Source organism: Apus apus, chromosome 5 (genome assembly GCF_020740795.1).
Source record: "Apus apus isolate bApuApu2 chromosome 5, bApuApu2.pri.cur, whole genome shotgun sequence".
NCBI classification, from domain to species: Eukaryota; Metazoa; Chordata; class Aves; order Apodiformes; family Apodidae; genus Apus; species Apus apus.
Genome location: NC_067286.1, coordinates 53963314 through 53987376, shown reverse-complemented (window position 1 = coordinate 53987376; position 24063 = coordinate 53963314). Strand labels below are relative to the sequence as shown.

Sequence of the window (24063 nt, the reverse complement as noted above, 5' to 3'; positions counted from 1 at the left end):
CTTCTCTTTTCTTTGAAGCATTGTGAATGTTTTCATGTGTATTACCTGGGATCACCTGGAGATGTTCTCTTTCTTCACAGACACTTACAGTACTTGCAGTTACCCAGTGGTATTTCTGTAGCAACACTTTATTCATTCAAGTTGAGCTGCAATATACTGGAGGAGTTAATCCTTATTCTTTTAAGTGCAATAAAAATTGCATGCCTTCCTCCTAAAATTAGCAACAAATCAAGTTATGCAACAAATGACCAACTGAACAATGTTATCATTCTTGCCCTAGACTTTTGCTCTTACCTATTGGAGCACCAGCTTCCAAAACAATCTGCTTCATTGCATTCATCAGCTCACCCTTCTAAGACCTCCTCCCCTCACATTGAAGGAGTTTTAAAATATCCAGTTCAAACCTCATGAAAGAGCAAGACCAAAGATTCCAGTCACATTACTTGAGCCTTGTCACTTACAGACCCTTGACTGTATTTTATTTTCCTGTTGCTGTTGAGGTTATTGTTAGCAATTATTTTACTGAGAGAAGAGGGAGGTGGGGAAAAAAATGAGAAAGAATAAGTGGTTAGATAGGAATGTTCTGTAAGATATACTTAGAATCAATCATATTACTGTTTTCTGAGCCAGGCTAGTGATCATAAATTCTGTATCTTTCCCGAAGTTCAGTGGCTGTGCCAGCCATTCATTCTGAAATGCTTCATGTTTCCTGCAGAGGAATTCACAACAGGATTACGGATTCAGGAGGAAGTTCTGCTCAAATGGGGTCAGGGAGTGAAAGGAGACTTGTTTAGTGCAGCACTGCATAGCATGCAAAAGGAAAAGCAAGCCAAGAAGATGAAGAAACAGAAAAGGAGGTAGAAAAAAGAGAGTTAAATTTTAGTTCATGACAGAAATTTTGTTCAATTAGGAGTTTCTCAGGTTGGCCTTACTTTCATTTGGAAACTGGAACTGGAATTTTGTTGGGCCAGTCTGGAATTGACCACTAATAGCTGGAAAAACATTTTTACACTAGGAAGAGCCAAAGGAAAAAGGGGTATACACACATGGCTGGGAATCTTTTGTCTCTCTAACCTCCCAACTGTAAGCATGGTAGTGGCTAAAGCAAAATCTACAAATGAAATCATATTTCCTCTCTTCTCATGTCAGGTCACTGGAAGAAAGTGCACTTCTTATAAGAAATGCAATGTTCTTTCTGCCTTCCCCATGCATGTCTTGGATGTCTTGGCATATGACTGCTAATTTGCATCTGGCTTCAACTCATCAGTCTGCTCCCAAGATACAATGGAGCCTGAGGGGAAGGCTTTTGCTAGTCAAACATCTTACCACGGAAAAACTGGTTACAGAGTTACACAGTGGCCTCGCTGGTCTGGAAAAATAGTAACAACACACACACAAAACAAAACAAAAACAAAATAAACCCAAAACAAAACAAAAACCAACCAACCAAAAACCCCATCACCCTCCAAAAACAAAGCAAAGAAATACAATAAAAACAAAAGCCAGGAACACAAGCAGGGATGAGATTACAAGGTCCTATGACTACAGGAGCCATACTAGTACTCGTGAGCAAGAGACCTCTGCTCTACATTTGTATCTTGCAACTGTAAGAAGCAAGGAGTGCTGGATTTCAGCAGTTTCTGCTGAGTTTTAAACTCAAGAGTCAGTCCAGTGGCATTAATAATTGCCTTTTAAGAGGCAAGGTCTGTTTTTCCTGATTAAAGGAAGGTGCTGATGTTGAGTTCACCCCTAGGAATCTGGGAAGATCTGCTGCCTTCAACAGTCAGGTTTTGCACACTGTTCAGTGTTCAAAACTCAGTGAGAACAATAAATTCAATTATCCTAACAGCTGATGGGCAGTAACTGGAAGGGGATGCTCCTGAGCATGTCCACTGTGGGATGTGCATAGGAAGTCAATGGTACCATTGCAATAACTTAGTGTACCCATTTGTCCTCCTTCCTCTAACACCTTTTTTTCTTCAAGTCAAGGAGCGGAGGTCTGACCAACCACTGGCCATCTCCCCACCTTAGGCTGGAAAGCCGATGTTAGAGAGCTTGGGTGACACCACACCTCACCTCTGTCTTCATGGGCATTAGAGACGAAAGGTTCAGTGCTTTTGATAAGCCAAAACCTGGCTATATATGGTAATTCTCAATTGATAAATATATATGAGATCTCTCTCTGTCAAAAAACATTCTCAGGCAAAAGACCATTTAAAGTGGAATGATTCAAGCTGAAGAGCTAAATTTAAATAATGGCTTCTTTTCTGCAGTGCAGTACTGGAGATACAATTGACTACTGAATCGTTATGTACATATTTATGTTAAGCTTCCCACAGGTAGAATTCTAACAAAAACATTTAAATACTTTAAATGGTGACATCACTAAAACTCCAAAAGTGTGTATGGCTTACATGTGAAGATTTTATAACCATAATCAAATGCCTTTATAATGGTTGGTGTATGCTGAAAAATATGGTGATGGTTAAAAAAAAAAAAAATATTATAGATTATCAACCAGAAAGAAAAAAGACAGTTTTTCAGATTTGTGGGAACGCTCAGAGGCAGTTCCTACACTTATTTCTCTGCACTTCAGTTGTAATCAGAGCCTTGTGTCCCCTTAAGGGAAGCCAGAGTATGCTTCAAAATAAAGATTTTGGCTCTACCCAGTTTTCTGCTCATATTCACAAACAATACCAACTCCATCACTTTCAATCTCGAGTGTACATGACTAACTAGTAATTGCCTGCATTTGTGACATATCATGGCCCTCCTTCATGCTGTTGAAGTTTGTGGCTACACAGAAAAGCACTGGCAAGTTGATAGCAAATGACCCTTGATAAGTTGTACTGCAATTGCTTGACTTCATTCTGCAAGTTTATGCTCTCATAGCAACATGGACAGCACATCATTCTCTGCTGGCTTCATTAAAATAAAACAATCCTGTCTTTCAGTCAAAAAAAAAAAAAAAAGAGAGAGAGAAAAGCTGTAACTGTTGAAGCAGTATGCACCTAATAAGCTACTTCTAAATCTGGCTCCATCACTTCAGTCTGTGGACTAGCAGAACAGAGCTTGCAGAATCCTTCTCAAGTAAGTATTGCTTTTTCTTAACAACATGTCTGTTTTTTCATTTAAAATACATAGCAGATAGTAAAGGAGTCTTCAGCATTGAATTAGTGGTGCTGCAATATGACAACTGAATGCCTGCTTAAACATGAATTAACAAAATCTGTTGTTTCATTTGGCAGACATTGCTGCCTTAAAAAGGAAATATTTAATACATTAAGTTACAAGACAGCAAATTATATGGATGAAGCTTCTCAAAGCTGCAGTGCTAGAAAGCTAATGGAACGATTTATTACTGACTTGTCATGATAGGGTTTTTTTAAGACGTTATGTATCTTTTATTTGCATAATGCACATCATGGAACATGTCTATTTGATCTCATCAGAACTGGAACATGTATTCTGAATATGTTACTGCCCATTAAGTATGAAATTAGCAAAATCACTTACATATTTAATAAAGGAAAAAGATAGTGGCATTAATATTATTAATAAAGCTAATATGTACATATTAAATCTATCTCAGATTTGTATTAAATGCTGAAGGAAAATATTTGTAATGCATGACTTTTTATAATTACACAAAGTATTAGTCAATCATTGTTAAACCCAGCAGAGTATAGATTAAATAATTGTTTGTATGAGAAACAACAAAAATACATACCATTTGCCAAAACAAAAAGCTCCTACCATAGCATGCTTTCTGCAAGAGTTTTTAAACAGCTCTGATAAACATGTCTTTTTAATATAATGAAATGGGATGGGACTAAAGGAGTTGAAGGAAAAAAAATAGCAATATTTTGCTTCATGTTTAAATTGTGACTGTTGTAGCAGAAAGGAGTTAGGACCAGGCAACCCACAGGGCTACCTTTGTATTTGGTGTGCAAATACACATATATCCACATGCAAAGAAATACTTTTATTTCTTTTTTTATTTAGTCCTAGCTGCTTAGCACCGATTCCCATGACATGCAACTCTGATTGCAAACACAAAGGTTTACAGCACTCAGCAAAACTATGTTGTAGCTGTATCTCAGACATTGCAACTCATACTGATTTCTTGGAAACTTTTAACACAAAACTGAGCTGTATCACTAAATACTATTATTTGTCATACTGGTTTATGTAGGGAAAAATATGTTGCAATATCAAATTGTTTAGTTAACATCCACAGAAAACTGTGTAAGTACTTTCTTCTTGCTGAAGTTCTCCATCCCCCGACACCCCATGGCAACAAAAATCAAGAAAATAACATTTATTTGTCCCAGTTATTTTCAAATTATTCATAATGACAAATTTAAAAACATTCTGCCAAGTCGACTCATTTATATGCAGGCAAGCTTTTTTAAGCAAACTTTTCCAGGACATGTTGAACTGGAACAACCATTTCCTTATTTACTGTGTACAGAAGTATAAAGTCTTTGGCACACTAAGCATATAGAAAGATAAAGAATGAAAGCAGATAACAAAATGACAAAATTACTGTGTTAGAGTTATGGTGAACAATAATACATACTTCCTTTGGCAAGCAACACTAAGCTTCCTAGGGCTGGCCCTGAACAGCATAATAAATTCGAAGTCAGCAAAGGAGAGGTTTAGCCTGACATTCCACAACCCTTCCCAAAGTTATTACAAGATCTCAGGAAAGCAAGGGATAGTTGTAACAAGGCCAGTAAGCAGTACAACTTATGATACCACCCCTGAAAGACTAAAGGAGACATCGGTGACTAGTAACATCACTAACAAGCTTTGATCACTTCCACAGCAATTACTGTTCAGCAACAAGGGGAAGTAACTGTTTCTGAGGCAGACTAGGAGGGTGAGGTGCAGGAGGAAGGCTGTATTCGTAAGGCCTCTAGGGGGAAGCGGTGACTTCATGATCAAGGAGACACCTTGATGAAAAGACTTATTCCTTCCTTATGCTTTGTGATTTTTTAATGTTTCAAAAGAATGATCTTAATGAAATCCCACAAATCTAATACAGGTCAATTGTCCTTATGAAAGTCAAAGCTCCCAGGGATTTGACCCTCCACAAAAAACTGTGAATTTTTGAAATACAATCTTGAACAACTCAGTCTAGCAAAGAATTTACTAATTTGAATAAGGTCATGAGAGAGGGGAAATAAAAGTGAATATCACAGCAATATCTTCTTCCTTTTTGGTTTATGCATTCAACAAAGACTTTCCTCCTAGTCTTAAACTTTCCTACATGTTTAACATTTAATTAGTAGAATTACATATTCCTGCAGATGTCAAAAAATATTACAGGAATGGACTTTGGGTAGCCTTAGTTCACTAGTAAGGTGATAGCACATCAAAAAGGGGTATTATATGATTTCAGAGACAGCAAGTCTTGCAGGCTGTGGCATCCATCAAATTAGGAATGGATTTAAGTAAAAGAAATTAAATTTACATAAAAACTAAGTCTTTTAAAATCAAGCAGAATTCAGTGGGAGGGAAATATTTTCTTTCCTCCGGAAAAAGAGTATTGTTATTCCATGTCTAATTTTGCATGGGGAAGTAATTCTACTCTTTCCCTCACTTTTTCTCTCTACTGTAGTAAATCTTCTTACACCTTTTCCTACTCTTTTGCCAAACAATAATAATAATAATAATAATAATAATAATAATAATAATAATAATAATAATAATAATAATAATAATAATAATACAATTATAAGGACTGGGAAACAGGAAGAGAGAAAATGGAGAGTAAAATGAGGAAAAGAGCATACCCAATCTGGAAAGCCACATGACACTGCCATCCTGCCTCAAAACAGGTCAGGTTAAAGAACAGACTTCAAGGATGTGACACTTTCCTAAAAACACAAATGTTCAAGGACAAGTGGAAGAAACTAAGACTCCTCATCTGTGTATCCTCAGAAGGATCAAGTATTTTGCAGTCTTTTCACCAAGCGACTACAAAGTGAACTGGAGACACAGAATCAAATGCTAGAGTAATGCAGATGACCTACAGCTCTACCTATCCTACAGCACGGCTATGAAGAAGGCAGAGCATGTGAAGAAGAGCTCATGAAACAGCTGGCTAAAGCAGAAGCTGAGCAAGAAAATGAGGTTGGCAGAAGACAGGAAGCATTTTGAGGACTCATTCACAGTCAAGGTACCCAGCTGCTGTTGGTCACTAGACACTAATCTGACAAATAAACTGTTATTCACAGATTCTATTATGTTCTTTTAGCTAGGAAACTCCCTCTCTCTTGGATGAGGACAAAAATCTCTCATTTGGTATGAAAAGCTTTTAGTGTTAAGATGTTCCAACAAAGAGAAATGCTATAGTGTATGTACACTGAAGCTCAGCCTAACTAGACCACAAATCTGTTCCTCACATTGTAGATTGACACTCATTTCTCTCTTCAAAGCAGTCCATTGTCTGAACTGTGGATAAATAAAAGATCACTTAAAACCCTTGCAAAAATATCACTGACTGGAGCTTCATTTCTCTGTCTTTTTCAGGAAGAGCTCTTCATGGGAGAATGAAAGGGAAAAATTCCCATGGGAATTTTAAAAGCACACAGAGTAATTTGCTCACAGTGCCATTTTCTACTGGTAGGGAGCAGGCAACACAGCAGTCAACAGCTTACAAGTGATATTAATTTGCTTACACCTTAGTGGAGGCCATTCTGTCAGAATGATACTGAATGTAGTAAGAACCTGTGTTGAATGGAAAGACTACTTTCTTCTTTTGTATTGCTATGAAAATAATTTTTGAATTGGTATGTTAAACCACTTTGTGCTTACATTTTTCTCTTCCTTAATTTTTAAATAATTTTTAAAGCTATAAATATAGTTTGCGTATTCAATGGGTGGCTGGCTCTAGTTTTACTGCAACTGCAGCTTTTGTCAGAGAACAATGACTGTTTTCAGGGTAGTGCAGGTTTTATGCTAAAAACATCTCTCCTCTAATCCTCAACACTTCTTTTACCATCTGGTATACAGCTACAAATTAAATGAATCAGACTTGCAACTGTTGGCAAGAAAGATGGCACAGCAAATTTTTGCAATGTGTTTGGTCAGTTGTAAGACAGATGAATGTTTTCCTCATCGTAGTGGAGGTAGATGAATGAGAAATTAGAGGAATTTACATCCTTTAGATTTAGATTCAAGATTGAGTGCAGATGCTGCCCACCATGCATACTCCTGCATAGAAGCATGAGTTTCTTAAACGTCTCTGGTCTGTAAGATAGCACAGGAACTTTACATGCCAATAAGTGGTTGGACTTGGTTACCTCAGAGGTCCTTTCCAACCATGACACTTCTGTGATTCTGTGATACAATGTAGCAGTTTTTAAGAATCCAGAGTAACTTAATGGTGGCAGCACGGACCTAATTTTCAGTTCGTCGTTGTATAATGCAGAGCTGCCAACAATTGCTAGAGAAAGGAAAAACTAATTTTAAGAGTTTTTAACTCCTTCCTTTTAGAAGTTATTCAATAAAATAATGGAATTAAGCTTTCAACCTGCTGGTCCTGAAGGCAGCTGTATCGCACAGAGTCAGAGCAAATATCTGCTGGAATTTTCGTTAGGACCGGAAAACTTTAAAGCAGAACTTAGTGAGGTAAAATGACTACAGGCAATTCTGGCTGCATTTCCTGTCCATTAGAAATGACTTGTTCTAATAACAACAACAACAACTAATAATAATAAAAAAAAAGGATGGTGAAAGTAGTACTTAGTGAAATGGAATTTCTGCTGAGCAACATCCAACGTCCTAGAAATAGACATTGTTCCCATTAGCTTGGAAATGTGATACACTTTCTGGGGAGTAAATAAATAAAACAACACTGAGAAGACTTTTAGCCGACACTGTCTTGCTGAAGAAATTGGGCTAGACAGCCTTGTATTAAAATCAAAAGAGTATGTGGCAATCATTATAGAAATACAAAACAAAAACAAAACAAAAAATATAGTGGAATATCTGTATTATTTAAAGGGATAAATTTAATTGCAAAACAGAAAGGTTCCATAAAAAACTCGAAAACTAACTGCATTGGGTGCAAAGAGTAGTGGTTAAATTGTGATAAAATTTTCATTAAAGGCAGGAGGGAAGACTATGTCTGAACAAGGATGGACACCAGAAGAGTTGGGATATACCTATTTTGAGAGTGAAGTGTATGCTGAAGGATTTACATATTTGTAGGGCAAACTGACAACTATCAAATGAATTGTAATTCCTACCACTTCTGGTGGGCTTGGCTCTGGTGCTTCAGCAGTATTTCTGAGCAGCTGAAAGGCTGGCTGAGGTCTAGCACAAAATTATTTATAGGAAATACACTCCACTGTAATGGAAAAACTCACCCTTTTTGGCAGCAAGAACAGTACAGAGACCAGTGTAATTACTGATTATTGAGCCAGAATCCAGGAGTCTACTCACTGACTACAAAAGGCTCTGGAACCAATCTTAATTGGAATTAAAATAAACCCCGGTATTGTTTAAAATCACAGTTACATTTATTACTATTATTGTTATTAGCCTAATATTTTTTCTGAATCTCAAAATGCAGAAAACCTTTAGGTGTGTCTAATTTTTAATGTAGATAACTGCTGAATACATTATTATTAATGTATCAAAAGTGTAATTTTAGGTATATAAAAACTTTGCAGACTTCCTTTGTACTAGAACTGTTGAACATTGTCTGCTTTGACCCAAAAATGTTCATCTCTCCCAGAGCTCTACACAAACTTTCAGTTGTCATAACAACCTACTGCAGCTTTTTTTCCCTACATGGATAGCTTGCATTTGTTTTCAACACTATTACAAAAAATTAAAACCTCCTGAAGTTTAAAAAAAAACAGAAATGTTATTTAAAAGGGAAGGGGGAATTAAATTTCTTTTAATTCCCACAAAATTAATATTTCAATTTTAAAGCCTTCAAACACTGGTCAATGTGGAGACATTACATTACATGAAGTCATGCATCAAGAGGTAACTCTGTTATGCTCCATTTTTACACAAAATATGCAGATTCTAATAATGTCTATGTGAAATGACAGAATACAACTAAGCCTAAATTAACCTTTAGAAAAATATTAATGTGTTTGTCTAAGTAACAAGTTTACTAGACAAGTCCCTGAATGCTTCAGTCTTGTCAAACTAAATACTGAATCATTATGAAAGTCCCATTTAAGCTACAATCTTAGCTATCATTCTGTTATAAACTTTTCAGATTTGTCAGTCAATTAGTAGGAAAGCATCAGTTTTGCTCTTATTCTTATTTGCTCTGTATTCTTATATCAATAATATTAAAATATAATAGAACAGCTTAGCCATTGCACTACACAAAATTACAGTCTGGATCCACTCAAACCCCCTAGAAATGGTTCACTTACGAATTATCGTTTTGTGAGTCTTGATAGTCACCTTGATCACGATCTCATTTTGCAAGGTACCAATGCATAGAAAAAGACAGTCCTCTCCCAGCTTTTAAGGATAGTTAATGTTGGATACAGAAGAAAGTGTTGACCAAAGGTCAATTAAAAGGTGATGGCAGAGCTGTTAAGAAAGGACATCTAATTTACAGTCAAGTCTGTCCCTTAGGTCAGACAGTTTTCAGCTGATTTGCACCGCCATACTGTATTATTCCTTGAACCATGCCCACAATTCCTAAAATAGGGCAAAACTAATACACAAGTTTTTCTCTTCGGATGATGTTAATGTCACTATCACAGTTTTAGAAGAACTTAGAAATAAAGCAATCATCCACCTAGAAGAAGCATGTTGTAGCAAGAATTAACAGAAGAATGTCATCATTAATACAGCTCTGAAGGTATTTGTTTCAAGAGTACAGCCCACATTACTGCAGCAATGCATTGCTATTCACAGACATACCTGCTTGCACTGAAATGAGAAATTCTCTTTATCAGCAATGTCTTCAAAGAGAGTTAGATACATAAAGCAAAAGAATTTTAAGACTGTAAACATTAAGTCACTTCACATATGGAAAATACATAATGAATGTCAAATCATTAGAAAAGTTCAAAGTCTCAAACATCCAGATTATTAAGCACATTTTGTTTTAATGTTCAGCTTCTCTACTTCTACATGTGACTAGTGGAAATAATTTCTGTGATTCAGGGAGTCTCTAGAGAATGTTTTGGTGAATTTAAGACAGTCCACCCAATAATTAGTCTTTCTATAAAATTTGATAACATATATTCCAATGAAGACTTAGAGGGATTGATTTGAAAAGTTCTATAACATGCAGGTAAAAAGACTTCTTTGTAATGTTGTAGCTGTGGCTTAATTTTTTTTCTTAATATTTTTGCATGTTTATCTCATATGTCTAAAGTCATTAGGCAGAAGTAATCTGAAAAAAAAAAAAAAGAAAAAAGAAAAAAAGAGAAGCAGCAGTATAAAAAAAGGCAAAAGTTTGATATACCTATAACCTACAACCTGATATTTTTCCTATTTAAATATATATATATACATACACATATATAGATATTTGACTGCTATACAAATAACATATGTCAGAACAAATGGGCTTATTCCTGACAGGAGACAAGAATTATATGAGCCATTTTTGTTGGCCATGCCATAGACTTCTGTGAGATTCACACCTTAAAATTTGCACATATGCAATGGAGAGCTGAATTTGTGCTTGTAGCTAACATAGCTTTGTTCATGCACAAATAAGCCAAATTAATCATAAATTTAAAAAGCTCTCTCCAAATAAGTATAAGTCATTACAGATTCTGGCTCAAGAATAAGACTTACTCGGTTTCTGAAAGAGCCATATTAATACAGACCATTAAAATTGCAGAACTCACACTTTGCCAAGTTCTAATGGATCCTGGAAGGCAAAAGACCAGAGATGCATTAGTGTAGACCCTGCCTCTTTGGGGAATCCTGTTTGACTCAATGAGTAACCATACATTTACAGAAGTCTGTATTAGGACACTTCAAAAAAAGCCCTAAATTCTGGCTTTTCAAGAAGGGACTAGTGCTATATTTTTCCCTTACTGCATTGAAAAGGTCATGAAAATCTTTGTATTCACAACAGAGAGCATTTGCCAGTCCTTTAAACTGTCACCCTTCACATTCAAGTGAGAGAGGAATAAATTAATCTGAAACAAGACAATGTGAACAGGATTTCTGTATTCTAAGCCACATTGTCCCTGCAATCCAGATAATGTTTGTAACATAGAATGAAATAGCACAATCCCATAGAAAATATGGAAGCATTTCAGAAAGTAATTCTAGTAAAAGCAATTGATTTCTGATGTGTTAAAAGAAGAATCTTTTTGTCCCACTGTTATTTACAAATTTAATGCACTTACTATTTTAATTTGAGAGATTTGCAACACATCAGCAACTTTTATGAACTATGATTTAAATGAGTCTTGTAATTACCAACATGCAGACAATAAATTCTGCATGGTGAGTAAACTCACTTGTAATGAGAAACCTAAATAAAATGTCCTCTTTAAAAACTCATGGAACTACATTTCAACCCCAGCTGCTACTCATCTGTCAATTATGTATGATCCGTATAAATGTGCTCCTCACTGACTTTCTTTCCCTTCCTTATCACCTTTTCCTGCTCCTTGATCCCTTTGAGGGATCATCCTCATGTATCCCTATCTGTGTTTAAGGGAGGTCAATCAGGTTTTTGCTTGTGATTCACTTATTTTCCTTTCTCCTCCTGCTCCATTTTATCAGTCAGAAAGCCATAGTGATAGCCATGACAGTGAAGTAAGCAGAGTCTGGTTTGCACAAAACAAAAAGAGTTAAACTACTCGCCTTCATTCTTATGCTAAAATAAGAAGATGCAAAAAAACACAATTTATCAGTCAGTTCCTTCTCTGGCCAGTTCCTGTGTCAGCACATCAGGGAGACACACCCAACATTCACGCTGATTATGAAGTCAGACTATAGTCCATAACCTTGCTGCAACTAGTATTTAGTTTCCCAAATATACAAAGCAAAGATAGAAATTCTGCACTTCATAGTTCAGACTTGCCTTTCTATAAATACAGTGAAGAAAGAGAAAAGCTTCACATGCAAGGTACAAGAAAGGGCACAAGTTACTCCTGGAGAGATTCCAATTGGACACAAGAGGTAAATTTTTCACTATGAGGACAATCAAACATTGGAATAGTCTCCCTAGAGAAGTGGTAGATTCCCCCATATTGGACAGTTTTAAGTCTCAGCTTGACAGGGTGCTGAGCCATCTCATATAAATTAGACTAGTACCTAGAAAGGTTGGACCAGATGATCCTTGAGGTCCCTTCCAACCTGGCATTCTAAGATTCTATGAACCCATCATTACTACTCCAGACTATTTTACAATACTGAAATACTGCACCTTGTTTTGGATTCAAACCTTTAAAAATTGTTTTAGAACGAAAATTATGGTAAGAATATGCAGGTAGAAAGTAAGAATCACATTCTCTTTTTGCTTTTCTGGGTTGCTAAGATCAGTCGCTAAGCTTTCTAATAGAATAGCAAACACTAGTAGCATATTAGGACAGTGCAACATGACCTTCTCTACTATCGGATTTCAAAAAGCCCTGAAAGAGAACCATCCTGGACTTTACTTAGTGAGAATTGATCTACATCATGGTAGTTTGGTTTCCAGTTCAACAGAGAGGAATATATCATATGCTGCTTTGGATCAATGAAAGCCCATGTTCATCCAGTAAACATTCAGTGCCCTGGAAAATTTGCATGCCCTATAGATTCTGCTCATTTGTAAGGCTAATTAAAATAATGTGATTGTGCTATTGATCCAATTATGAAACCTATGCATAATTTGTGATGTATATAGGATAAAATGTGGTAGCTACACTGTTATGCCTTTCAAAATCATGCCTGTTGTCTTACAAGATAGAGGAGGATTTATGGTAATGCCATTTTCACTGATGCCAGCTGACATACAGACACAAAAAGAAATGGAGTCACTGTCAAAGGGCTCCACTGCCCCCATTAAGCCAGAGGGTTCTGTGCCTGGAAGACCAGTCAAGCAAGAGGGGATTGGCGGAGTGACTGAAGAAAGAATATGCAGTGCATCCACTGCTGTACTTGTACCAGAAGTAGGAGCTAATGTGAAGAGGAAACTCTCTGGAGATTTGGAAATGAACAGTTATTCAAAACGCTGCAGCTCAAGTGAGGACAGCTTTGAGTTACAGGGTAGCACAAGGTCAGAAGCTAAAAGCTTTGTTAAAAGCAAAAATAAGGATGAAGGGTATCGACCTAATCGATCAAAGCACTGCCAGAAAGGGGGTGAAAAAACCCATGTATTGGAGCACTCTTCTCTATATCCAGCAGAAGTGGAAAACACAAGCCAAAAGCTCCAGAAGCAGAAGAAGACTCACAAGAAAAGCAGTTCCTCTGCATCTGATTTAAGCTTGGTGAGTCAAGGATCATCAAGTTCATTGTCTGTTGTGGAAGAAAAAATAGAAGCTAAACTCAAATTCTCTCAGTTTATTAATGAAGTTACTTTCAGAGTACTTGATCCCATGAGCCTGAAGGCATACCGAGCTGCTAAACTGAAAAATACCTTTCCATTCAGTGTGAGAAGCCTAGATGATTTGCATATTAAAAGAAAGTCTCCTGAAAGCTGGAAAAAGAACATTCCAGATGGGAAAACCAATGAAGAAGTAGATGATGACATTGCAGCTGGAGCACGAACACGCAAATTAGAGAAATCCTTGTCCCTGGATACAAATCCCTCTCTCAAGTCACTTGATAATGGTGCTTCATGTGGAACTAGATCCGCCTTGCCTGTAGAAATTATGATTTCTCAAAGCAAAAAAATGCCAGCCGCAAAATCTGCATCTCTGCCTAGAAGTACAAGCATGGTGAGCTCTTTCTCAAATAATTTTTTGGCGTGATATGTGACAAGTATGTGTGCATTAATGTGACTATTTGAGAAGTGCTTCTGTCTTCCTGGGTGGGCTCTTACTGTGTACAAAACTTTCCTCCAGGGTGGCAAAAATGTAGCTGAAGAAACCAGCTCTAGGAGGTACTGGAGGAAGGAAAGACAGGATACAACTCCTTAGTCCTTTTAGTTTGTTGTCTTAAGAGAAGACTTCAAGAGATCAAACAAGAAAGGTTTTCCTGCACTACAATGAAGAGTGTATGTAACTGGGTCAGCTCCATATGAGTGATCAAGGCACCCTTAGAAACGGGTGAAGAGGGTAGAGTGGCAGACTACCCAGGTTGTCAAGATCACTTGCTTAGAATTTGGTTAGGTATCTTTACACTAAACAGCTTAGTGTGGTGAAGTACTAGTGAGACCTCTAAGATCCTGAAAATGTTGCTATGGTTTGTGTGTCTGCATTAATACACCTAGATTGATAATTTCTTTCCTCACTTTAAAAAAAAACCCTTAAGATCTGGAAAAGAAAGAAAAAAGGCTGACACTTTCTTCTATGGTCTGGTAAAAAATATTTATGTTTTTAATTTTTTCTTATGAGTTTCCTTGTTTGGTTGAGGAAGAGGCATTTACATCTATGAAGGAGGGTAAAGGGAAATTGTTGTTCTCTGCTTATTTGGTATTTTCAAAAATCCTGAGCTGCCAAACCTTGAACTAATACATTGTGCTATTTTGTCTCCAGAGCAGTCGATGCAATCTTACTAAAACAATAAAGGTCCAGGAACTGTTGCATAAGACTATACACATATACACAGACATTGCTAAAATGGGAACTACTACTGCTGCATTATACTTTTAAAATTCTGTTTCACTTTAAAAGCCAAGAAACAAAATGTTTTCTATTTTCAGAGGATTGTAGCAAGTGAGAGAGCATCCCAGTGTTAAGAAGCAGTCCAAGCTTGGGATTTTATAGAATGTCCTTGGATGTTTTAATTACCACCTATCAAATATGGCTGGAGGGATAAGAGGGGAAAGCCATTGAAACACAGGCAGAATATGCATACTGCTGTGTCACAGCTCCACAATGGGAGCTATCCTGCAACGGGGTCAGGAGGCTCCAGCCTGAGTCCATGGTAGGATATGCTTTTTTCACATTTCAATTAGCCATCTGTCAGAGCATCTTTTCCGGTGGACTTGCTCATACTGAACATCCAACCAATCAAGTACTAAATACTCCTGCATGATCTGTAATTCCACTTGGTTAATGCAGGCATCAGTCTACTCAAATTTCAGCATCAGTCTGCTCTAAATCTAATCATCTAAATGAAACACTAGTTACCAAGACTTTTACCTCAACCGGCAATGCCTCAACCTGCAGAGCTCAACATGAGAAAAGAAAGGAGTGGTAGGGTGAAAAACAAAAGCAAAACATGTTCAGCCATATCTACAGGTTCCTGTCTCCTGCATGCAAAAGCTTTTACTTCAATGCAATTTATTGAATACAAGTCCTCACCTGAAGCATGTATAGTAAGAAGCAAAAGGATAACTGTACAGACAATCTAGGGAGCCATTATTAAAAAAGATATTTTAAAAGTACTTAGTTATGTAATGTTCATTTGAATAAGCATATAGAATATTGTCTAAAACTGTTTCATGTTTTAGTTGCCAAGTTATTATTCATATGCAAAAGCTAATATTTGAGAGAAAGAAATTGATCTGGTTACGTTGGCTTATATAGAAAAAACAGGATAGTAAATGTATATAACACACATCCTGCAGAGCATGAAACAACATGCCTGAAAGTTTGAGGTTAAGAAACAAGCACCTAATAAAAAAATGTCACAGAAGAGGAGTGATGTGACATTGCCTCCTGTTTGTCATGTTGTCTGAAGACCTCTGAGGTCTCCACAGCTGTGTCTGCACTGCATTTGATGTGTCCACATTGGATCCAGACCCAGTAAAGTGATTTTCAACTTACAGACTTCTGAGAACTGCTCAAAATATTCAGGGACATTTCTTCAGCAAGTATTTAATGTTTTTTCAAACAGTTGTCACTGACACGACATCTCACAGAGAAACAGCCTTCACTGTAGGCCTATGCAGAGCAATTTCCAGACAGCTAACAATATCAATAAGGATGCTCCACTTAGTGACTGAAGTTAAAGAGAAAGCAGTTACCAAATATGATGGACATGATATTGCTATAGCCTAAATATTTTAGTAAACTGGCCAGCAGGATGAAATTATTTCTAATTTTTGTGCATTGATCTAAACTTGGAGTTGCAGGAGAGCAAAATGATCTAACTAGATGAAAGCAAGCCTCTGGATTCACCAAAGCAGAGGAGTAGGCACAACTCAAGGCTTTGTCATACTTTCAGGCCAAAATTGAACTACCAATTGACTAGGCTGAAAAATGCAGGAAAAGTCTGAAAAGGGTTGTACACAATGGAAAGTTTCTCAGAACTGAAAAGACATTCTTGTCAGAGACCATCAAAAGACAGACCAACACAGACAGAAGTGTGGATGGGTTCAAACAAAATGTATTTTCCACAAATTCAGGATGTGTTTCAAAGAAAGCCAGGCATGAGAGGAGACTTGTCTCTGTCTTTTAATACACATTTTATCTTAAATACATTTGCTCCAAGTAACTAATGCGTTCAGGAAAGCTCTGGATACTACTGCTGTTGTTCCAGGGTAAAATTATGGGTAAAAGTTTAGTTCTTAAATAATTGCACAGGAGACTGGCTTCAGACCTGAGTAAGACTGCAGCATTTCAAAGTTTGAATCAACCTGAATATTACACTTCTGTTAACTTTAGTCTTAAATTAACAATGATCAACTTTGCAACTAGATCTTTTCTTTACATATCTACTTTTGCCTGTGCAAGGGACCATGAGAACACAATATTAGACATTGATTTTCCTTGGTCACAGGAAAGCAGTTGTGTTTAATTCATAGAAGAGCTGTATCTTTCCATCTTGCAAGAAACTATCAGTAGCACTCCTTGTGTGTGCAAGAAGACTTAGGAATATTTCATTATTAACTTAATCACTGCAACTACATACACACATATCCTAAGGAATTGTGCACGTCACCTAAGGTCATGACATGACCCCATCACACAGAATAAACAAGGTCAAACGTGATCAAGACAAATGACTTAGTAAGCTGCAACATCCCCTCTGAGTTTCTAGCAACACAATGTTCCAATATGGTGCAGAGGATGCCTCAAAAAACAAGCTTGGGTTGGAATAATGGCACTTGTACAAAACATTTTGGAAATTAAAACTTTAGATGCTATAAAATATGCCTCAATTGGGCAGTTGGTGAGAAGGCTGTGATAGCATGCCACAGCAGTGGAAAATGTAAGTAATCCTCCATTTCTAAAGAAACTCAGTTTCTAGGACACCCAAGTTCTAACAGAATCTCACTGAAAGAACAGACAAGATGCTAATTTTTGTTGCTGTAGGCCAAAGCTCTTTTATAAAAGAATTTCTTCTCTTTCACCCCTTCCAGCCAGCTACCATGCCTTAAAAGAGGCAATTGCTTTGTTCTTGGATTAATGCCGAATCTTTATTTTCCATTTACAGTGCAGTGATGTTTACAAGTAAGATTTGGGTTCAAACACATTATAATTGAAAGTAACTATTATTTCACTGACGCGTGCATGCAGTACACAAGAGAAACAGTAAAAACAGTTTCCCACACATGGCACCAGAAACACAGAGAGACGGAGGTCAGTGATCAAGCCAGCAGCAGATCACAGGTCTGAAAAGCCTTCCAATGCCCTATTTTCTGGTCTCTTCCTGCTATTTTTAACAGGCAGAACAATACAGAACTATCCACAATAGCAGAAATAATGAAGCTCTGTTCCATAGCTCTGGTAACTCAAGGCTACCAGAGGAAGGTAAAAGAACAATATCAGATGCTTCAATTCTTTATCACACCACATGTACATGACAGATCATATCATTAAGGCCTCATATGAGTCTCAAGGCAGTGGAAAATGTCACATGGCCACATTTCCTGGCATCCTGGCCTATCTCTTGTCATGCTATCCTGCATGACAACACCTAAAAGTTTGCTCCCCTCTGCCTTGCAAATTGGAGATGATCATCTTGCTGTCAGTAGTCTGAAAGTGTTTTGTCAAAATAGATATTAAAATACATTACTTAGTTCCCTTATCAAAAACTTGATTAAGAGAAAATGTTGGTCACTTCTTTTCACCATGCAGAGACATTAGACAAATACAGCAATTTTCAGACTTACTAGCTTTAAAATTGTTACCATATGAAGCAAGTATAAGCACTGAGCTGCTAGCGGTGTAAACTGTAACAACTTCACTCTGTTATTTTTTCTACATGTGTAGATCTCTGAAAACAGTCTCTGTGTCTGGTAATATTGTATAAGAATTGTAGACCAAAACAACTGAATTTGGGTGTGGAAAGCTGAGCATTATATCTTCAGTCAACTGGGGCTGCAATTCCTCAGTACTTCCAAGGATTCCTATTGCATCATCATAACCTATCTCCTTCTGATACCAACACTGACAGTTTTTCTAATTCTATACATCACTATTAGGAAATTGTCATTCTGGATGCAGTCATAATGAGTAGTATTGCAAATGTACACAGATGTGTACATTAGAAGCTTGCAGAGCAGGTAAATTAACTTTATAATACCTCATAGGTGTTAGGCAGCCAAATACTCTTAAGCTATAAACTCTGATGGTTGAAAGAAATCAAAGACAAGCTTCATTTTCCACTAATCAATCTATCTTAATTATCTCCACAATCTCTGAGAGGACTTGGCTGTGTTAGTAGTAGCAGGAGTTGTAGCAACAACAGCCAAGCTAGGGCAAGATGGAGCTCAGTACAGATTAACAGTCCAAAAATTAACCCAGTTTAATCAGTTGAATATAAAATGCTGAATCCTCTCCTTCCTTTTTTTGTGAAATGTATAGTACAGTCACAAGACATAGGAAGCCAAGAAGGCCATGTGCAATTTCATCTACAGTTAACACCTCTTGTCCCAATAATGTGTCATTTTTCCACTGCTAAGACGAACGCAGCAGCCATGTACTGTAGGAAAGATCAGCATAATGCTTTTAGAGCAGCAGATGTGACATCGTTTTACAAGCAACAGTATGAGCAGATGGTATTTAGAGAGTCCTGCTTGCCCTCTCTAAAACACCTCCATTGGGTCACTAATGGATCCTTAGTCTGCTCGAACATGATGCATAAAGATACAGTTCCTAAGACGATGCATATGGTCATTTACAGCTTCTCAGCTTATCAAATACAAATTAAATAAAAATGTTCTTTACAGAGCATAGACATCTATACGCTAGTGCTCTAAAGAGTAAGCTATTTATCCAAGACAGGAAAAAATAAAGACAATCCTAGCTGCTTGACAATAAAAAGATGTATTTTCAATGGGATCAAATCAATCAAGTTAGGGTTTGTACTTGGGCTGTCCTCCTTCTCAGCCCTGCCCACCTCTCCTCCCCTTTCTCTGCCACCCCCTTCATTTCTAGAGAAGAAGGGGATGAACCAAGTCAGAAAGTGAGAGAGGAGGGAGATGTTTGCATAAAGGAACAGACATCATTATTATAATGATGAATTTCTGCACAGGATTCAGGGCTCCAAACAGAACACAAAATTATTTTCCAGCCAAATCTACTATTTGCCTTCAGAGGGGCAGCTGCTCAGCCAGAGAAAAATGCTGAGTGCATGCAGTTCACATTGACTTTGATATCTCTTGGCACCAGCCACAGGAAACAACACTGGCAATCAAAAATGTTTAGTGTTCCTTTCCCAGTGATTTTTGTTAATGTTACTTTTTTCCTTCCTTTGAGTTTGAAAATCACTTCTCAATTGCACTCTCTATCTTTGGGTGCCTCTAGAAAGGAATGGTACTTTCGGAGTAATGGAAGCTACAACAGGCTTATAACAATTACCATCAGCAGAGATGACTGAAAACTGCAGAGCCAGAAATGGGAAGGCAAAAGAGCAAGAGGTAGAAAAGACCAATAGATCTTTCTTCTCTGGCCTAGTTTTGACCTAAAAGCCATTTTGTGTCATTTATGATAAAAAGATTTTTAAGGTGTTTCAACCCATTTTTCATTTCTTCCTTCACCCACCAGGCTGTGTTTGATGTGCTCAGGAAATATATATTTTTTTCCTGCCCTGCCATAGCATGGCTTTGGTATGTCACAGGAGCAGAAGACTTCAGCATTCAGTGACTTTTTCCAACAGACATATGTAATAATTAACACAACTATTTTGTCTAGTCAACATAATGAAAAACTTTGAATTCTATAAAAAGAAAATTCAAGTATAAGGCACTGCCCAGAGCCAGAGATTGCTCTGACTTAATTTTTATCTGTGAGTGCTATTTTTGCCCTATACATTCTAAGGTGTTTGGGTCTATCACTTGGACACTGCTTGCAATTAACAGAAACACAGACATAATATTACTCCCCTTCCCACTGTGCTTTAACACATAACCTGAGTGAAATAGAAATTAACTTTTTAATATTTACCTAACACAGCATGGATTTTAGGGGTAGAAAAGAGATAAGCAATGTAACATTACATTACCGTGTCAAAGATGCACTTGAAATAATTTGTTTTCTCTGCAGGTCTTGGTGTTCCATAGCTTTTAGTATCACATCAGACACTGTAGCATTGAAACTTTAAGAATTTTAAAGAAACTTCAAGATTTTCAGAGCAGAAATTTTTATTGGATGGAGTTATTGGATGGTCTGGAGGGCTTTTACTAAATGTGGGCCTCAGAAATGACGCCTGCCTGCCCCAACACTATGATTCATATCTCAGAACTACCAGCTTTAACCTCATGTCTGATAAGGAGAAGCAAGACCCCATTTTGGAAGCTGTTTTATGTTTATAAAATACATATTTTTTCATAAAGCTCAAAAAAAATAATGGCATTTTCACAGACTAGCTCAGACATTCAATGACTTCTTTGCAACAGAGCTTAAATTTGACCTTCCCAGATGAAACTCCTCAGTGCCAGGAATTTTAGATGACAGAAAAACATATCTTCTGGATAAAAAAAAATGCAGATGCCATAAATCTTGGCTTTAAAAGAGTCTTCCATGATATTCTCATAAACAAGCCAGAAAAATATTAAAAGGTAGCTGCAAAACTGATAGGAAAATCTTATTGAGATGATAGTTCATAATATTCAGTTGTGAGTGGGTTCTCAAGGGGACAAATGCTATTTGATATTAGCAACCAGATGTATATGCTTTGAGATACCATCGTTTCTAGCTACAGCGAGTAGGAAAAACATGCAGTTCTGCTCATTTGTCTGATTTTGCAACAACAGTAGTACATTTATACCCCTGTGTAATAGTCTTGAGAGGATACTTGTGAAATTTCCAAAATGAGAACTCCCCAGCAGTAAGAAGGCACTTAACAAATTTATAGGAAGCTTTCCCATTTCTGAAAATCAGCCTTGGTGGAAAAGCCTTCAAGTCTTTTATTCTATATTGTAGAAAAAATATTCAGTATCTAGACTGTAGAGAAGCTGTTTAAACATCTCACTATGTCACTCATCCTTGAAATCGACACTTTATCCACAATTAATTTGTTTCCTTTTTCACTAGCAAAAGGACATTTCAGAACTTATTGGGAGCTTAATGCTGAAAAAACTCAAGTAAGCTGGATACAACATCGTTGGAGTATCTGCTGCTGAACAGATAGCTCATAGACTATAGTCACCAAAGCCTTCTGTTAAGACAATGTTGGCCACCAGCTCTCAGTTTCTGACAGTAAATTCATTACTTGCAAAGATAAACTAAAGTTATTCAAACGTGCATCTGTACCTGTCAAGCTTATGAGCTGTTACCATTAATATTTTATGTTAGTTGGGCAAGTATGATCACTATAGCAGTCTCTGCCTCCTGCTTTCTGCTTGGATATAAAGAGCATTCTAAACAGAAGACAATGAGGTGTAAATACTAGGCCTGTTCATACAGAAACACTTGTTCTCTTGACAATAAAGAGATATTTCCCCCAAAGAAAATCTATTCCCTAGATAACTATAGTAACAAAAAGCTGCTGTGTGCACACAGTTAAAACGAGCAGCTATTGAGGATTCAAAACCAGGTTCACAACCACTTGCTTAAGCAGCAGCCAACCTGTCCTTCACACCACTTTCTATGCTGCACGGTGCTGTGAGTTCACAGAAAGCACAAGACACCTCCTATTTCTGGAGACTCAGAGCTGAATCATAGTCTTGCAACACAAAAAACAGGACTGCCTGTGAGGCAGCCGGATGAAACAAAACAGCAGCTGCCACTGGTGAGCAGTCAGGGGCCGGAGGGCACCAGTAGATTTTAATGATGCTGACTACCTGAGGTGTCCCTCACCCTGCCCTGGTGGATCCCAAGAAAGTCCTGCAGCCACTGGGTGGGCCTCAGGGAGTCCTCAGCCTGCAACAGGGCACACAAACACAGTGGTGATCGAGGCAGGGCTGTGCCAAACACTCACCTCCTGACACTTCAACAGCCCCAATCCCCAAACAGCAGTAGAAAATATTGCCCAGTACGTGAGAGGTTATCTCAGGGAGGAAATGTGAACACCATATTGCAAAGCATACAAAGCCAGAGTTACTCACTCATCATAAGGAATTTAAATGGAATAACAAATTGGTAGCAAAAAAAATTTGCTAAAATTTTCTACATGAGTGCCCATATTAAGCAGTAAAGTGCAGAAAAGAGCCTTAATTTGCCTTAAATATGTCCATCTTCTCCACTTGTCAGTATTTTGAGGGCTCCTCTTCCTTCTTTTTTGGTGCTGTAGTAAACCAAAATGAATGCTAAACCAGTCAGCAAAGTTATGTGAGGGAAGTGTACAGTCCATTAAAATCAATGCAGTTAATTAAAAATACAATTAAACCAGAAACAGTACTGAGAATTGGAACACAATAAATAATTAAAACAAAATTAGTTTGCTTCATTTGTCGAGGCACTCAGTCCCCAGTTAAAAGTAAATGGCTTTTTACTTCATTGATAGCTACAACAGCAGACCATACACAGCTCCAAGTTGTCTTTCCAGTGTTAGGGTGTAAGTGCACAAGCCCCCCTTTCCCACCTTCCCTTTGCTCTACCCACTTTCCCCAACCAGTCTTCTGATCAAATCCCCAAGCTGTAAAACAGGGAGCTGGACTGGAGAGCTGCTAATACACAGCAGGAAAGAAGCATATGGTGGTGGAAAATAACAAAAAGCCTGTTAATTATTACAACAAAATATGAAACATTCCCCTACAGCAGAAGGGAAGCTGTTGGCAAATTATTACTTATTTGTTTATTTATGTTGGAAAAAGGCAAAGGCAGAAATAAGTAAGGCTGCTCCACTCCCAAGCTACTGGCAGCTCTTCTGTTCCTTCCTCATACCCATTTTGGAGTGTAGGAGCTAATATTGCAGGAAGCAACCTGAGAAGGGAAGAAGCTTTGTTCTTCAAACACCAGGCCTTCAGAACAAATGCTGGGTACTAACATAGCTGACTGCTTCATTTCTGAGCTCAGGTCTGCAGAAATATTTTTTACAGGTTATTGTGTCTCTGTCTGATATTACCACAGCAGTGTTACAGCTCTATAAATAGTGTATTGACAGCCGTGGTTGGTTTCCTGCTTTTCTTGTATTTATTCACATCTTGAGTGTTCCTTCCTTCCTTGAAGGAAATAAATCTTAAATCTCTCCAATGTGTTGGGAAACGTTAGTCACAAAGTGAAGTGTGCTGAGAAGAAAGTTTCAGCTTTCACTTTCTCATTGCATAACCTCTCCAGTTCCTTGACAAGAAAGAAACAAAATAACCCTTCTGGCTGAGTCACTATTTAATAACATAATAATTAACTAAATATCATGACAACTAGAGATTAAGTATTTTCCACTCTTATTAGACTTCTATCATCAGAAGTAAAACAAGAGGTTCCTCTTCTAGTAACTCAGTTATTTTACTACTACAGATCAATAACCTGATTACTGCCTTTCTCAAAACTATGAAGTCTAATACCTAAAATAAATATTAGCATGTGTCCTCTAAGTTATAACAAAATTTTACAAAGATGTATGTGTACTGCTGTAATAAAAGTCTTTATAAATCCTTCCTTTCTGTTGAACAGATGTTAA

The 24063-nt window shown here is 37.3% G+C and overlaps 1 protein-coding gene across 1 annotated transcript in view; it reads left to right on the top strand.

Moving 5' to 3' along the window:
- The first annotated feature begins 3067 nt into the window (after positions 1 to 3067).
- The window catches only part of BEGAIN (brain enriched guanylate kinase associated), a 154237-nt gene continuing 133241 nt past the window's right edge, over positions 3068 to 24063 (top strand). Inside the window, 1 exon segment of the mRNA XM_051622581.1 lies at positions 3068 to 3090. The gene's annotated coding sequence lies outside the window, so the exon portion shown is untranslated.